Here is a 9862-nt window from a genome sequence, read left to right on the forward strand (position 1 = left end):
GGGAAAACCATACATTCATTTTTAGCAGTTCGCGCTTCACAACATACGGAACAGGAAGTGATGTCACCTATAATCACCAAACTAAAATCATTTCCAAAATAAAATGACAATGAGAAAACATCTTTCACAACATAAGATAAATTAATATATTTACTCGTGAGAACACAAATCTACCACCCCCTTGTTCTCATGCTGTTAACCCATAGCATCTTATGCATTTCCAAAGAACCATTTTTTAAACTTTCTGAGTCTTGCTCTTGTAACTGGTTTTGTCAGTATGTCTGCAGCCATTTCTTCTGAGGGACAGTGTTCAATGCGGATTTTCCCTTCATTTACCGCTTCACGAATGAAGTGATATTTCACATCAATATGCTTCGACCTCTGTCTGTTCACTGGGTTTTTACTCAAAGCAATGGCCCCTTGGTTATCCCCAAACAGTTTAGTACATGTGTACCTTTTTCTGTCCATGCCATTTAACAGTTGGGTTAAATACATGCTTTCCTGAGTAGTGGTTGCAAGACCAATGTTCAAGTTCAAGTTCAAATTTTATTCGCCACATGCAGTGGCAGGTTGCCCTGCAGTGGAATGAACCCGCCCCCCGACCTTACACACACAACACAGACATCACATGGGGATACAAGTCAGAGAACGGTTGCATTACAGAAAAACACTGAAATGTACACTACAATGGGAAAGTACAAGAGGAACAAAAGAGACCTCCACTCATGCTGGGCTATAGAGGACAGCATGAGAACAGGAAACAAAAAAACTCCTCTGCACAGAAAGCACATAAATGTCCACAGTACAACATTATGGAGCACGTGACCAGCAACAGGGTTGGGTAGGGGATAAGGAGTAATCCCAGGCAACACAGCAGCCATCCTGCCACTGCGCCGACTCTCCAGGGCGGGCCCAGACCCGCCTCATGTTCCCAGGAGCCAATAAGCATCGAAGGCATTGGAAGGGGAGGGGGGATGTGTGAGTGCTTATCAGTGTAAGTGTATGTGTGTGCGTGTCCATAGTTCAGCTGAGACAGTGTCCTCCGCCCTATCAGGCTAAGTAAACAGTCTACCAGCCAACCCAGGTGGCCTTGCACAGAGTGGGAAGAACAGTCAACACACAGTCGTTATCAGGGAGTTTTTGTTTGGTTCAAGCCTTGAGCCAACAGCTGGCGCTGAGGGGATATCCGCATTATGATGCTGATGTTGTTGATTTTTCTTTTATGCGAGCAGCTCATGAGAATTTCAAAGCTGTTCTTTAACACTCCGACACTGGTCTCTCAATCTCCCGTTGGAGAACCGCGAGCTTCTCCATGATGTTATCAAACTTGCGCTCCGTGGTGTTGTCATTCTTGTGCTCAGAGAGCCAATTCTGAGAACTCACGACTGCAGTGAGCTGTTCCACGATGTAATCCAACTTTCGCTCAGAGGTGTTATTCTGAGTATTCACGGCAGCCGTAAGCTTCTCCAAGCTCTTAACCATGCTGCACTCAGTGAGCCCATTCTGAGAAGTCACGCCTCGTCCCATCGTTTCAATCCCAGCGGGCAGCCTTGGGGGGGTTTGAACAGCCGGTTCCGCTCTCTTAATTCTCCGATAAGCCAGGGCCAAGCCAGCTCCGATCAGCAAGAACCCTGTTATCATGGTTCCGAAGAGGTAGATATCGTCAGCGTCCTCGATCGACAGTCCCGCCAGGCACACGACCCTCCATTTCTGCCATCCGTCCATCGTGTATCCGGCAGGGAAAGTCCCTCCAGGGAACTCAGCCTCTCCCGAGCCCAGACTTCTTGTTGAGAAAAGGGTGTCAAAAGCATTCAGAGACCAGTTGATCAAATCCACAATTCTCTTTTAGGTTTTAGAGAACAGACTGTGAGAGAGTGTTCCAGGGAAAGTAATACACACGAGACAAGACAAGGACACAAGAGGCTAAGCAGGGAAGATAAGGGGAAGGAGGAGAGGAGAAAAGTGCGACTGCCTTCGCCGAGAGTCAAACGAGAAGCGCTTTTCCGCTTTTCCTTTGTTATCAAATTTCTCTGTTTCTTCGTAGGTTGCTTTTAAATTGTGTGAATGTTAAATCTTCACTGCTTTGAGTTGTGTGAATAGCAAATGGCTTGTAAGCTTCAGGAAGCCCCTTTAAAATCATAGCGATAAGTCGTCCATCACTGATAACTTCTTTTGCATTTCTTAGGGAGGTCACTGCTTTTTCAGCTCGGATAATATAATCTGTCACTGTCTCATCTGGTTTCTTCTGTAAAGACGTCAGCTCTGTGTACAGTGCGATGATTCTGGACTTGCCTTTACTATCGTAGTGGTCACGTAGTATTTTTAAAGCTTTTCTTCCATCGTCAGTCGCATCTCTCATTACCAGTGAAAGGCTTTTATCATCGAGAAAATGAATCAGTTCAGCGTAGCATTCAGAATTCTTCTCTGCATCTGGGTTAGTGGTTGATAATATAGTGTCCTTTAGACCAATGATCCGTATGTGGCCGAGAAACTTTGGCTACGTCCACACGTACACGGGTATTTTTGAAAACTGAGATTTTCCTTTTTCGTTTTAAAAAAATAATTCCGTCCACACGTAAACGCAGAAATGAAGGAAAATGCTGCTAGGAACATGCCAAAGCAACAGGTGGCGATATGTTGGCCAATCAGAAGTCTAGAAGCCTCATAGTAAACAAAGCTGGGGCATAGAAGCAGCACAGTCATATGTGTGGAGGGACAGTAACTGTGTGTGCATATGTAAGCATTTAAACACTGCAGAGAGTACAATTAACAGTAAAAGTATTGTAGAAATTCATTTCACCAAAACAATAACGTGGCGCACAGTGTGACGTCAGAAAAGGCGCACACCTTTGACGCTAAGTTTTCTGTCCACACATAAATGCAAAAACGAGTTTTCGAAATTATCCACCCTGGCCGGCGTTTTTAGAAATCTCCGTTTTCAGTGACCGAAAACGCCGTTTACGTGTGGACGAAAGGTGCAAACGCATAGAAAAATCTGCGTTTTCAAAAATACCCGGGTACGTGTGGACGTAGCCTTTGCCTCCCAAAGTTCGTAACTGTTTTCGTCTCCGTTGAACACTAACCTCTGCCATCTTCCTCCTGTTGTGTCAGGTCTGGGCCCATAACCTGTTGAGCTCAAAGAGTTTACTTCTTCTTCGGCCATGTTCTCTCAATAATGCACACACTTTGTTTGTTGCTTACTTTTCCCGTTTCTTTTACTGACAGCAACACCGGAGGGAAAACCATACATTCATTTTTAGCAGTTCGCGCTTCACAACATACGGAACAGAAAGTGAAGTCACCTATAATCACCAAAATAAAATCATTTCCAAAATAAAATGACAATCAGAAAACATCTTTTACAACACAAGAAAAATTAATATTAATAAACTCGTGAGAACACAAATCTAACATTCAATAAATATTCCTTTGACAAACTTTAAGGGGATTTTTTTTTAATGTATACTGTTACAAACTTGCATGTTCATGTGTTTGTTTTGTGCAGGTGTTATATCTTTTTATGTTAATTCAGCTGTGCCAGGGCCCTGCTCCGATTGGTGCGTGGATACACCACCCCGATGTGACTGGTTCCAGCTGGAGGACCAGCCCATTAAAAGGAGGCTGGAGCGCTACAGCGGAAGAGGTCCTCGCGTTTCTCCTCATAACCAAGCGGTGTTCCTGTGGCAGCCGCTGGCTGCAGTGCGCTTAAAAGTTGTGGAAGTGGAGTGGGTAGGGGTGAGCTGCCGTTTCTTTTGATCACCCGTTTTCTCCCGTTTTGACTTAGTTAAGGAGGTCAGCCTCTGTCTTTATTTTTGACTTTGTTTTGGTAAGGTCAGGGGTGCAGGATTTGTGTAGATTTGTTTTGTTTATTGTTTTGGCCTTGGCTCACCCTGAAGTGTTGACACTCCCGTTTTGTTGTTCCTTTTTTCCACATTGTAAATAAATCACATTATAACGACGGATTTGTTTCATGTGGCTGCTTAGGTCTTGGGGGGGGGAGACTGCCTCACTCATGTTATTGCCTGGCCCTAGACAGGTCGTAACAATACCATTTATTTTTCAGATAGAGACATCCATAAGTTTAGGAATGAACACACTGTGAATTTGAACCAGTGATTATTATTATGAATGAAAGGTTTTAATAATATAGGCTTTGTTAAAGCCACAACAGCAACAACTGGGAATAAATTTCCACATTCCATGACTGTGTTTTGATTTGATGCATCACTGACATTATCAAAAAAGCCTAGAAGTTTTCTTTATATCTTTTAAAACACAAGCAGTCTTTGTGCATGTTATTCAAACAGGTAACCTGCACAGCAACAAGTAAATCATTGTAAACATGTGAGAAGAAAAACGAACTCCATGGACTCCAAACTGCTCTTTATTTTAAGGGTGAGGGTGAGGGGAGGAAGACGGGACAAAAGACACACTGTGGAAGAGAGCCAGAGATTAAGAATGATTCAATGCAGAGAGGTCTGTTAACACAATGCATCATGGGAATCCCCCAGCAGCCTAGGCCACTTGCAGCATAACTAATGGAGTGTTCAGGGTAAATGGCCTGCATTTGTAGCGCTTTTCTAGTCCATAGGACCCCAAAGCGCTTTACACTACATTCAGTCATTCACCCATTCACACACAGGCGATAGCAAGCTACATTGTAGCCACAGCTGCCCTGGGGCACACTGACAGAGGCGAGGCTGCCGGACACAGGCGCCACCGGGCCCTCTGACCACCACCACCAGTAGTATCTTGCCATGCAGCCAGGATGCAGCCTGGGATTGAACCACCAACCTTCTGATTAGTCGCTGACCTGCTCTGCCACCTGAGCTACAGCCACCTGATCAGCCCTATATGCTTTAGCAAAAAGAAAAGTTTTAAGGCTAATCTTAAAAGTAGAGATAGTATCTGTGTCCTGAATCCAAATTGGAAGCTGGTTCCACAAAAAAGGAGCCTGAAAACAGGGGTGTCCAACTCCAGTCCTTGAGAGCTACTGTATTGCAGCTTTTACGCGCATCCTTGTTCTGACACACCTGAATCAAATGAATACTTGTTATTAGGCCTTTGCCCAACTTGATGGCATGCTGAAGAGGTAATCCAACCATTTTATTCAGCTGTGTTGGAGTAGGGAGGCATCTAAAAATGCAGGACAGTAGCTCTCCAGGACTGGAGTTGGACATTCCTGCTCTAGGAACTACAAGTTGGGGCCTGATTATTCAAGACCTTATATGTGAGGAGCAGGATTTTGAATTTGATTCTAGATTTAAGAGGGAGCCAATGAAGGGAAGCCAATATAGAATAAATCTGCTCTCTCCTTCTAGTCCCTGTATGTACAAGTGCTTCAGCATTTTGGATCAACTGAAGGTTTTCCAGGGATTTTTTAGGGCATCCTGATAATAACAAATTACAGTCGTCCAGCCTAAAAATAAATCCATGAACTATTTTTCTGGAATGACTCTGAGAAAGGATATTGTACGGTTAGGGGTTTTAAAGATATTAGAGATATTGGGAAAATGGAAGAAAGCAATCCTACAGATTTGTTTAATATGTGCATTTAAAAAACATATCCTGGTCAAAAATGGCTCAAAGGTTCACAGTGTGAGAAACCATATCTCCAAGATGTATAGGGCTGAGTACAATAATTAACCTTAATGTGTAAAGAGGACTCTCCATTTACATTAACAAATTGGAGTCTATCAGATAGGTATGATTCAAACCACTGCATTGCAGTACCTTTAATACCTTTAAAATGTCATAATCTAATCTCTGCTCTAATAAAATGTTATGGTTGAAGGTAATGAACACGGCACTGAGGTCAAGCAGGACACGCACAGAGATATGTCCACTGTAAGAAGCCATATGACGATCATTTGTAACCTTCACTAAAGCCGTTTCTGTGCTGTGATGAGCTCTGAAACCTGACTGAAACTCTTCAGTTCCTCTGCAGATGATGAGCTGGCTAAGACAGCTGGGTCAGTGATGGCTATTTAAGTAACAGTTTAACCACTGCCACCTTGAAGGCCTGTGGTACAATTATTAGAGATAGGTTGATAATATTTAAGATTGAAACATTAATTAATGCTCTAAATAAATATCAATGGTACTGAGAGTAGCTGTACATAATGTCACGTCTGTAAAACGATTGTGGTTATTATTGAGCTGATTGGTGGTGTCGTTGGGAAAATGTCTTTATGTTGCAGAAAGACAGGGGTACAAGACCAGGCTTTTCATTTTAAGATGTGAGGTAACCATCTTGAACACATCATATTGAACACAAGGTATTTCTTTCATTTTTTTAAATGATCAATATGACATATGGGCAATTTATCAATGTATTCCTTTAACAAATTGGAGCTTTAGTAGCACGTGGAAGAGCCATACACAGCCACAACAGCCTGGCACCTCCTCCTAATGCTTCCTTTCACCAGCTTGGTCACACGCTGCTGTGGGATGGCATCTGTCGTGTTGTGTTTTGTTGTGAAAAGACAAAAGTGCTCAAAGTATAAGTGTTCAAAATTTATTATTAAATAGTTGTTATTTCAAGTTAATTCTACGATTCCTAAAAAGACCTTTTCTGTCGTTCAAGGAATCCTAGAGACAAATGATGCCGCACCCAAATAGTAAACAGTTTATTATGTGCCATAAAAACTCAATACCAATGTGCTTGGTCAGAAAGTCGAGAGAAGACCGTGGCTTTAGACTTGGCTCCTCCTATTTGTCTTGGATTTTTCCCTCAGGTCATATTACGCCCTGTATGGCGTGAACTTTTCACTGTAATATTAAGGCAACTCTTCCCACTTCACCATGGCAACCATCTCTTGTCCTCTGGTCAGACCTGAGAGAGAGGACTTATATAGGATTTATGGAGGATTTATAGAACACTGGAATAGCAATTGCTGGTAATGTTAATGTTCAGCAATAGTCTGGCAGGATCAACAAGACAATTATGTTGCTATAATGTGCAAAACCAGAGTTACAAATGGTTAAGGTATAAAGAAATATTACAAGATCTGACCTAATAAATCAGCTGATGATTAACAGAACTGATATTCATTCCCTGTAGCAAAGGCCATCTGTGGTAAAATTCAAGTAATTTATTTTCTAAGAATTGAAGTTCACTTCTTTAATATATAAGTACAGGATTGCAATCTTTAGCTCTAAAGAAAAAAATCAAATCAGGATTTCTAAATTCGTTAAAAACTAATAAGGCACCATTTAAATGTTGCTGATAGATTTCAGTGACAGGGATATTTCTTGAACCAAGGTCCATTGTCACAGTCCTACATTTTGACCCTCCAACATTTACATGCTGTTCTATTGCAATGCATTAAAACAGCAGAAGCCAACATGGGGCTAAGAAATTCACAGTTGCAGGAACCCAAAGTGCAATTATTTCAAAATAAAAAAAAACTGAGGAAAAAATCTGAAAACGCTTTCAGTTCATCCTATTTTGTATATTGACACTTCTTAGAACAATTACACATCACACTCTGATGTTTTTTGTTTTGGGTTTAGTGTCATTAAATCCAGCATTTTAATTTATGTGCATGTTTTCAGTTTCTGTTACTAATATTCTAAGCTTTAAAATAATCTATTAGACTTGCAAGGTTAGATTGCCCCCCCTAGTGTCTAGTCCGAGTCTCAGTCACATTTCCCACCTCAGCACAGTCATGCAGCTCATGTACTTTGGAGGCAGGGCTGGACTGGGACAAAAAATCGGCCCGGGCATTTTGACTAGAGACCGGCCCACCAAAAATGTGCCGTCATTCAGGGGTAAAACCGCAAAGGATTCTGGGAACTTGTGGCAAGAGGTACTAGCGCATGCAGGCTTTCAATTGAACTCAGTTACACAGCGATAAAAAGAAACACAAAAAATGGCAAGAAGCTGTTGTATTATTAACTGCAATAGCCAAAAAGTTATTGCTCGTATTTAAATTGCTATAAGTAACTTGTTGGGCTATAATATGTGAAACATATGTCAAATGCATCCCTCATGGATGACATAAAGTCATCTCTCTCTCCTGCTCTTCTGTCTCCTCTGTCACGGACTTCTCCACTTTTGGTGATAAATCAGCCTGGTGCAACATGTAAGGATTGGCACAATTTGTTAAGATTTTGAGGACTTTGAGAAACTAACCTTAAGCATAAAATAAAATTTACTATCAGTAACTTCATAGCACCCGCCCAGCAGTATATAAGCTCCGTCATGCTAGCTAGTACGCAGTACCAGTTATTCTAAGCGACTGTAAAAAGTCAGCACAACGAAAACAAACTACAACTAAACTTGGTTTATATCTGACACAGATGGACTGCAGGTCATAACTTCTTGCCTGAAGTTCAGTTCCTCTGCCACTATGACCGGCGGCCGCCTCGGTCTCTCCTCCTCTTGCCTCCCCTTTCCATACCGATGGCCAGTCCAGCTATGTTTGGAGGTCATTCCAGCTGCCATGTTGATCCCTTCTGTTCCATAGATGATGTTTAGCTGCGTCAAAATGCTGGAGACTTTGGTTTTTCTGGAATGTTGCTGATTTTTTTTTCCATGTTGTCCCGTCTTGAAATGTACTTCATCAGTACATGTCGTCCTCCCTCCTTTTTTCTGAAAAAGGACAGACTTCATAACACCACTAAAATAATTCAGCATATTCAGGAGAGGCAAGAGCTGCAGCTTGAGCTGGGGCTTTTTTGGTGGTTGTGAAGGAATCTTCATCGTATAGGCTATACAGTACATAAAATCAACCCCATCTGATTTCAATGCCACCCTAGAAAATGTATCTAGATCTGCCCCTGGTTTGCTATACAATGTAGCAATGAGCTGATACAACCTTGAGTTCTGGGATTCCAACTTTGCTACCCACCTAAACATTGTTGCAGACCAAAGTGTTCACACTTCTAGTTGAGGTTGTGGCTTCACTCACCAAACAACTACTCACACCAGCTCTCAAGTGGGTGATCTTTGAACACCCGTTTGTTTGCTGTTAAGGTTTAATGTTAGGGGGAATACCTGCTTTCATTGCAAGGGATAAAGCAGTGCTAAATGGAGTCACTGAATTGAATCTCACCACAGTATTGGCGCTGCTTTTGATAAATATATAATGGCTTCCTGTGTGGTACATAGCATCTAAGAAGTACGTCCAGTATTACAGCACGAATTAGCAGTTATCATATCCACTTATAGTTTATGGATGGAGCTTGATAACCAAACCTCCTAGGCTCAGATGCCACCACAATGATACCACCCATAGGTGAGTGAAGTCCTGTTGTGAAGTCTTAAGGTAACGTTTTTGATCCTGACATCTTGAGCTTTTGGAAGGCTGTGAAACCACAAGCTCATTGACTAACAACTTGATTGGCTAGTTGTTAGACTGGACAATCCTACTTTTTCACACCTGTGATGACCATAATTTGCTAATGAGAAGCTCAATATGACCTGAAACTGGAGACTAACACATGGAAATCATTACAAGGGTATTTACTGAGGTAACAGAGAGGGAGCTGAGGGCAGTTTTCCTGCAACTATAAGGGTCCCTGCTGGTCATTAAATAGAATGCAGGTTTAAGGCACTTCTGTATTGGCTTCATCCATCTTTTGTGCTATATATGGCAGTGATGAGTGAAAATCTAAGCCAGAGGCTTCAACATGCAGACTCCACATATCAAAGGACTGTTGTTAGAGTGTGATGGAAACTCACCACCACGGGACCACTGATCGTGGTTCCACGTCCATACCCAGACTGATTAAAGTGTTTCTAAAGGCACAAAGACCTAGATAATGCTAGTCAGATGGTTTTAATATTGTGGTAGGTCTTAAAGCTTTGTCTCTAGAATTCAAATTTGGCTGCAAACAGACATTTCCAAAACGTATA

Source organism: Mchenga conophoros, linkage group LG8 (assembly GCF_057382185.1).
Source record: "Mchenga conophoros isolate Kocher_MC1m ecotype Shallow Benthic linkage group LG8, M_conophoros_male_GT1.1, whole genome shotgun sequence".
Taxonomy (NCBI): Eukaryota; Metazoa; Chordata; class Actinopteri; order Cichliformes; family Cichlidae; genus Mchenga; species Mchenga conophoros.